The sequence below is a fragment of the Furipterus horrens genome, unplaced genomic scaffold, assembly GCF_987537825.1.
Source record: "Furipterus horrens unplaced genomic scaffold, mFurHor1.1.pri manual_scaffold_8, whole genome shotgun sequence".
NCBI classification, from domain to species: domain Eukaryota; kingdom Metazoa; phylum Chordata; class Mammalia; order Chiroptera; family Furipteridae; genus Furipterus; species Furipterus horrens.
The window spans coordinates 45248543-45257510 of record NW_028327178.1 but is presented as its reverse complement, the minus strand read 5'-3'; the positions used below and the strand labels follow the sequence as shown (position 1 = coordinate 45257510).

The window sequence follows — 8968 nt, the reverse complement described above, 5'->3', positions numbered from 1 at the left end:
CATCAGAAAGATGGCTTATATACAGCATTCTATTGGAATTTTGCCCAAAACCTATGTGAGAAATTGTGCTTTGACTAAGGTACCAAGAAAGGACAGAGGTGACCTTCACTTTTCAAATTCCCAGAGCAGTGGCTGATAAGATCCCATGATCGTTTCCAGAACTTTTATGTCATAATCTGTTCAGTCAGTGACTCCAGTTATTTCCTTCACAATTAAAGAGCAGAAACAGCATTTCTAACTGTTCTGTCCACTGGGCACTGAGGATCATTTGGGGAGATTAGGTAAACATTACTTAAGATTATCAATTTTTATATGTTTCTGCCAGAACATTGTTTTGCTCCCAAATTATGAGTATATTTCAATAAAATCTACCCATTTTTTTGTTTCAGTTCATTTCAGGGATTCTGCTTTTGCTCTTTCTGAAATGTTCTCACAGTCCATCCCTTATCACTCTCAGGTATCAGGTTTATGTATTCCAGAAACTGCCTTCCTTAAGGGTCCTAACTAAAGTGCCCTCATTTCCACCCCATCACACCCCACCCCAGCTACAGACACGTTCTATCACATCATAACACTTAAAATAACCTGAAATCATCCTATGTTTGTGTTGCTTGTTAGCTGTTTGTCCTTCCTCCAGCCAACATCTTTAGAATATGAGCATTGAGAAGGGGGAGCATGTTTAATTTGTTCTCTGGTGTATCCCCAGTTTCTATCAAAGTTCCCAGTCTATTGTAGGCATTCAATGCATATTTGAGGAACGAATTAAAAATAGAAAACTAAGGGGGAGGAGTAGGATAAGAGAAGGAGTAAGAAAGAGATAGAGACAGAGAGGGAGGAAGGAGGAAAGAAAGGCAGGCATTATGAATGATTTGTATGCATAACTGAGTACTTTAAATTTGGAAGAAACAGAACCTGTGGAAATGGTGGCCAATTACTCTGCCATTTTTTGATCTCTTTTTTTTCAGGAGAAATTTTCAGACCTCCCTAGCTGCTTTGAGCACAGATCTCATTCCCTGTCTATCATTGCTCAACTGACACTGCAGATTTTATAAATACCAGTTATCTCTCAGTGATTCACTTCAAGATTAAGCTGTGGACAATGACTGTGAAAAGTCGAGAGGAATGTGAAATTCTCCTTTTCATATTGGCTTTCTGTCATGACATGGATTACATACAAAGCCTGTATTGTCTAGATTGTTTCCTTTGTGATGAAAGCTTTAACTTCAGCCTTTCCACCAGTCAGGGACACCATCTGATGACCTGTAACAATTTAATTGGGAATTCTGATATATTTAGTAGCAGCTCACTGTTCTTTTTAACAATTGCTAACATACTCTGAAGGGGCTTAATTTTATGGGTGTTTTTCAAACAACTAATGGTTTTTAAAGTTTTCTTAAAAATAGAATTATAATTAATCTTCATTAGTTTTCAGTCAAGATAAATATTCATTTTCAAGATAGTGATTGTGTTGAAGAGAATCCTTCAGTTAAAACAAACTGTAATTGACTACATTCTCTTTTATTAATTCAGCCAGCTGCATCTGCTGTCAATAAATTTTTTTAAATTGTCAGTAGATTTTTTTACCTCAAAGAGATACTTATAATTTAGTCATTGTATCAAATAAAGAATAGGTGCATATGTCAAGTAATTTCATCAATGAGAACTATATATATCCAAATGATGTCTCATTTCATAGGCAATCTTATCAAAAGCACAATATCATCGCATTGTTATTAAATTAGAATATGGCAGTAGAATATTCCCAGTTTAATAACGATCCAAATCTTTATGGGTAGATAAGCTGCTCATCCAGACATAAATTAAACAGATTTTTAAAAGTATTTTTCTAATGGAAAGAGTGAGAATTGGAAGTCAAGTCTTGGATTCTGGTCGAGCTCTGCCAGCAGTCACATGTATGCCCTTAGGCAATTATCCCCATTATATATCCTGATTGATAAGAACATTCCAGCCACTTCCCAATGAGTACAAAGTGCTCTTCTAATTTCAATAGCATTGTGAGACGTAAAATGCTGTTTAAATATAAACCAATTTGAAAAGATATGAGCATTTCTCTGTCTATAATTTTCTAATTATTTATAGCTCTATCATTTAAAATACTTAAATAGTTATCAGTCTATAAAAGCATTTATGAAACTAATAGAAGGTACCATCTTGGTCATGAAAAAAAAAGCGTTATCCAAAAGAAGGAATCATTAATTGTATGTGTGTTATTTATAATGCAAAGGAAAAGATGACTTCCAAAACAGAAGAGTGAGGATCACTGAAGATTCTCTTCTCAATAAGCAGTCGCTTGACTGGACATAAAAATTACCTTCAAAACAACCATTGAAAGGAAATTATCTTAAAAACATAGAGCAAATAGAGAAATACTCATTCAAAAAAATGAGAAAATCTCATTTAAGGCAAGAGTATGTAGTATTTGAACTGACTCCACTTTCTACCCCATGTTCTGGGTACTCTAATTCAGCAGGTACAACCAAGAAAACTGGGCTCCCTCTTTCCCTCAGCTCCCAGTCTGGGGCCACAGTTTCACCTTGGGAAGCACAGTCTGCTACCATCCTCATCTATTCCAGCCTCATTTTTTAAAGTATATTTTACTGATTATGCTGTTACAGTTGTCCCAATTTTTTTCCTTTGCCCCCCTCTGCCTGGTACCCCCTTTTCTCAGCAATCCCTCCCCACTTAGTTCATGTCTATGGGTCATACATGTAAATTCTTAGGCTTCACCCTTTCCTACACTATTCTAAACATCCCCCTGTCTGTTTTGTTCCTACTAATTATGCTTCTTTATCCCTGCACCATTTCCCCCTTTCTCTCCTTCCTCTTCCCAGCTGGTAACCCTCCAAATGATCCCCTTACCTATTATTCTGTTCTTGTTCTGGTTGCCAGCCCCATTTTGTAAAAGTTCAATTCCAGGCAGATGTGTCTAAGAGATCCAGGGCTCCTTTAGTCCACATGAAGTTCCATTTGTAGAAACTCTGCTCAGGCTTAGCAAACTTAGAACATCAGTGCCCTAATCAGTGTAGCCCCAGCTCACTTGGAAGGCCAAGGTTCCACACAAGAAAAGACAAGCCAAAAAGATGGGGGCCATCTCTGCTGCTCCATCTGCTGGTGAGGCAGGTGTCACTCTGTGAAAAGTGAGCCATTGTGTTCTGCCACAGCTCTTATATGGTGGTACAGAGGTTCTGCCAGGGGAAGAAGTCAGTCTCCAGAATGATGAACTCCACAGCTCTGTCTCAGGGGTCTGATTTTATTAGGAACAGAGCATGGAGAGTTTCAACCCTAAGGACATTACTAAAAGGAATGGACATCTTCATAGAGAACAATTAAGAAGGTGCTCATAGCTCCACTATACAAGCAGAAACAAGTGAAATAGCAGAGCGATGAGAAGTTTAACAGAAACAGTGGAAATAGACAGCCAAGAAGAGCCCTCCTGAGATCATGGTGATCAGAAAGGCTGGTTGCAAGTACCTTGCTGCACTCATTCAGGAGCCATCAGAGCTGGATGTGGACGGACTGGAAAACATCCTTAAACCACATATAGATCAGTCAACAAAGGGCAGAAGCCTCCCTAGTACTAGGCTTTCACCAAAAACTGTCTAATAAAATCTTACCTTGACCCAGAGGCAATTCCTAGAAAAGTAGACTTAAGAACAAAAATCATACCTGTCCCTGGCAGTCTGAAAGACTGTGTGCATACCTAAGACTGTTCCTTCTCAGAAGTTCCAGGAGAGGAGAAATCTGAGTTTGCAGTCCCTGATTAAATGTGGAAGCAACCACATAAACTACTTAAACTATAATCACAGTATACAAACCAGACATACATCACATGTTAAAGAGTACAAATATACCTGGCTAACAGAAATTAAGCACAACTCTTCACTAATAAGTGACTTATACTGTAGGAGAAACACCTAGATAGCCAGGCTGAAATATAAAACAAGAAGCTATATGGGTTAAGGGAAAGAGATTTCAAGTCATTAAATATATAAATAAACAGACCAAGAAAACAACAAAAATGGGGCAGGAGGGCAGTCAGTATACATAGTTGCTACAATATATTACTCTCAATGTCCACTTTTCACCAAAAAATTACAAGCCAAGAAAAATGTTACCCTGTATTAATTTGCTAGGGCTGCCATAACAAAAGTATCACAGCAATATGTTTTCTCAAAATTCTGAAGACTAGAAGTCCAAGATCAAGGTGTCATCATGGTTAGTCTTCTGAGTCCTCTCTTCTTAACCAGTAATTTGGTCATCTCCATCCAGTGTTACATGTGGACTTTCCTCTGTGTGTGTATTTATCCTAATCTCTTCTTATAAGAACACCAATCATACTGTATTGAACCCACCCGTAGGACCTCATTTTACCTTACTTACCTCTTTAATGTTCCTTTCTCGAAATACAATGACATTCTGATGTATTAGGGGTTGGTACTTCAATGTACAAATTTTAAGGGGGAAACAATTCAGCCCATAACAGACCCATAAACAAGAAATAGAAACTGCTTGTAAAGGTGCCCAGAAAACTGACTTAGCAGAAAATTATTTCAAAGCAGACATTTTAAATATGTTCAACGAACTAAAGGAGACCATATGCCTAAAGAATTAATTAAAAGTTGTGATGACTGTGCCATAAAATAATCAATATAAAGAGAAATTATAAATTTGTCCCATGGCAATTCAGACTTGAAAAGTACAATAACATAAATGAAAAATGATTAAAGAGACTCAGCAGGAGATTTGAGCTAGCAGGAAAAAAAAGAGAATCTGTGAAATTAGAGGGAGAGCAATGGAGATTATGTAATCAGAGAAGAGAGAGAGAGACAAAACGGAGAAAAATGAATGTACCTCAGAGAAATGTGGAACACCAGTCACCCTATTAATTTATATATAATAGGAGTACTAGAAGGAAATGTGAAAGAGAATGGTGCAGAACAATATCTGAAAATTTTTTCTAATTTTGATGCAAAGCATTAATTTATACATCCAACAAGCTCAGTAACTCCAATTTTGAGAAACACAGAATACATACCTAGACACATAATAGTCAAAAGGTTGAAAGACAAAGAGAAAATCTCAACAAGAGAAAAATGATTTATCACATGCAAGGAAACCTCAGTAAAAGTGAAAAAATGAAAAACAAAAAAACTGTTAATCAAGAATTTTTATCTAGCAAAATTATCTCTGAAAAAAGGTTAAAATACATTCCCAAATAAACAAAAGCTGTTTGTTGACCTGACTTACAAGAAATACTAAAGGGAATTTTTTAGGCTGAAAGCAAATCACACCAGATAATAATTTGAATCCACACGAAAAAAGAAAGAATGCTAACAAAGGCAATTATGTAGGTAAAAATAAAAGAGAATATAATTGTGTATTCTCTTTTCATCTCTAAACTTAAGAGCAAATGAATAAAACATATGCAAAATATAATATTATTGGATTTATTACATGTATAAATTTAATATATTTTACAGTAACAGTGCAGAGAAGGTGATAGGAGCAAATTTGCAGTGGAGTAATGAAATGGCAGCAGTCATAGCTCAAATCCACAGAAAAAAATGAAGAGAATCAGAAATAGTATAGGAATATTAATATAACTATGTAAATATATGTACTTTTCTCCTCTCTGCTTCTTTAAAAGGTCACATTGTTTGGCTTTATATATATAGTACCAATGGAATGGAATGGAAGTATAAGTAAAATTTCTTTATTTCACTACAATTAATTTTATATAAATCTAAAGTAGATTTTGACAAGTTAAAATATACATTGTAAGCACTAGATTAATAAGTAAAAATAATATGTACAAGGGGAGGACCCCCCAAAAAAACAGAACTCAGAATTATCTTCTGGAGGGTGGCCCCTTGTAGTACAGGCTTCCCCCGCTAGGTGAGTGTTCTAGGAATTCATGTGTATCAGTGTACCAGCTGGTATTGTTGTGAGAGGCTGCGTTCAGCATCAATTTTTTAAAAGATTTTCAGTGTCTTTGCCTGTTTCATGCTGAGTGATTTACAAGTGCACCTGCCCACATTGTGCTGAGTGTTCAGCAGTTTCTCATGGAAAATGGCATCACCCCTGTGCCCCACCCTCCTTATTCCCTTGCCCTTGCCCTGAGCAACCCTTTATTTTGTTTTCCTGGATGAAAATAATCCTCAAATGGACTTTGCCAATGTGAAAGAGATGAAACAAAAAGGGGAAGAAGCACTAAAAGGCATGTTTTGAGCAGTGGGAAAAACACCTTGATAGGTGTATTTCATCAAATAGGGAGTACTTTGAAGGTGACTGAAGTTTAAACATATAAGAATAAATACACAATTTTTATAAATAAAAATGTGTTGGTCCCCCATTCAAATATAAATAGAAATTTAAAAAATTTTAAGAGAAAAAATGTTATACTTGAAAATATCTATTTAATACAAAGAAAGCTATAAAGTAAAACAGAAGAACAAAACAGATCTGAGACATATAGAAATGAAAAAGTGAAATGGCAAGTAAAAATTCAAATGTTACAATAAAAATGTTAAATATAATTAATGCAATCAAAAGAAAGAGATTATCAGATTGGATAAAAACACAGATACAACTATATGCTGTGTACAAGAAATGCACTTTAGGTTGAAATATACAAGTAGGTTGAAGATGAATGATGGGAACTATATACCATTCAAACAGCAATCTTAGGAGAGTTGGAGTAGCTATATTAATATGAGACTAAATAAATAGACTTTAAAATAAAAACAGTTGCTAGAGATAATGATGAATATTTCATGATAATGTAAGAGTCAGTCCACAAGGAGGATATAACAATTATTAACATATATGCACCTAAGAACACAGTTCCAAAACACAGACAGAAATGATGAAACACAGCTGGCAGAACTGAAAGGAGAAATGGACAATTGATCAATAGTTAAAGACTTCAGTACTTTATTTTTCATAATAGATGGAATAACTAAACAGAAGATAAACACAAAATCACAGACATTAGCAACAGAGAAAAACAACTAAACCTAACAGATATCCATCAGACACTCCTCTCAATAACAGCAAAATAAACATTCTTCTGAAGTGCACATTAAACATTCTCAAAGATAGACCATACAGTGGGCCACAAAACAAGCTTCAGTAAATTTAGAGACTAAAATTATGAAAACTATTTTCTCTGACCATAATGGAATTAAATTAGAAATCAGCAACATAAGGAAATTTGAGGGATTCACAAATATGTGGAAATTAAATAGTACATTCTGAAGAATTAATGGGTCAGGTTACATGGGTTACAAAGGCCTCTGCCAGCCACAGCCCTCGCCCTCTTCTAGCACTGATCACAGAGCTGCTCAGCTCCCCCGCCAGAGATGCAGGGAAGATGTTGGTGTGGTGGTTCAAGGCTGAGCTCAGGTTCATTTTGTCCATCTTCAACAACAGCTATGAGAAGTTCCACATCTTCAGCTGGAAGCTGGACAAGCTGCATTGCCAGTTCCTAGTACAGCCACCAGGTAGCATGGCCTCAGCCCTTATACTGCACTGCAACATCACAGGATCTCGTCCATCTTCTTCACCAGTATGGTTTGTGGACTCTGATGACCCAAATATGACATCAGTGCTAGAAAGTCTAAAAGATAAAAAGAACAATAGTTAACTTTGTCAGCAATTGAAGTCGTTGATATGTGAGCTCTGCAGATTATATAACCTTCCTAGGCACCTGGACATTGAGATGCTAGATCAACCACGACCCATGGGTCAGAATGGGACAACAGCAGAAGTGACTGCAGAAGAGGAGGAGACAGATGAAGATTTATTAGAGTGTTTGGATCACTATGAGATGAATGAAGAGCAGCCTATTAGTGGAAAGAGTCAGAAGATGAAGGAATTGAAAAAGAAAATTTGGCAATATTAGAGAAAATTAGGAAGACTCAAAGGCAAGACCATCTAAATGGTGTGGTGTCTGAGTCTGTGCAAGCTTCAAATAAACTTATGAAAGAGCTCAGGGACATATACAGGTCATAGAGTTATAAAACAGGGATTCATTCACTGGAAATCATAAATGACAGTTTACATGACTGGCATGTTAAACTTCAGAAGGTTGATCCTGATGGTCCTTTGCACAGTGATCCTCAGATCTTAAAAGAAAAAGAAGGCATAGAATATATTTTGCTTAACTTCTCTTTTAAGTAAAACTTTCCATTTGATCTTCCATTTGTTTGAGGGGTATTACCTGTTCTACCAGGAGGGTATATGTTAGGTGGTGTTGTGTTATATATGGAACTTCTCACAAAACAGGGCTGGAATAGTGCCTACTGGATAGAATCAGTCATCATGCAAGTCAGTGCCACCTTAGACAAAGGCAAAGCTAAAGTGCTGTTTGGAGCAAACAAGAATCAATATAATGTAGCAAGAGCCCAACAATCTTATAATTCCATTGTACAGATACATAAGAAAAATGGCTGGTACACCCCTTCAAAGGAAGATGGCTAGATATTTTGACTGTTCTGTGTTTGGACCCAGTGTTGCTTTAAAGAAAACCTTTCTAATGTGCATACATCTTTGAATGCCCCTATAGCAGCACTACCTAAGAGGTTAGCTCACAGGTATTTTAGTGGATTGCCCTGGCTGGTTTGGCTCAGTGGATTGAGCATCGGCCTGCGAGCTAAGTGTCGCTGGTTCGATCTTCCAGTCAGGGCACATCAGAGAAGGAAAACTCTGATTCCAAAAAACCTCCGCTGCCTTGCGGCATACCTCTTCAGGGGAAAGGCTAAGGGAGTAAACCCCGACAGAAAATCCGGAGCCGGAGTCCCTAAGGCGGTTTGACGTTGTAGTCAATACCGGCAACTCCTGCGGCGCACCTGAAGCCAAGCTGTATTGACTTCGTCTTTCCCTTGGACCCTTCAGCTGCGAAGAGAGGGGGGGTCTGCTGCATGGGCAACAGCAGACCCTCCATATC

At 37.1% G+C, this 8968-nt stretch overlaps 1 pseudogene; it reads left to right on the top strand.

Moving 5' to 3' along the window:
* The first annotated feature begins 7285 nt into the window (after positions 1-7285).
* On the top strand, positions 7286-8502 carry LOC150002842 (ubiquitin-conjugating enzyme E2 Q2-like; annotated as a pseudogene).
* The last annotated feature ends 466 nt before the right edge of the window (positions 8503-8968 follow it).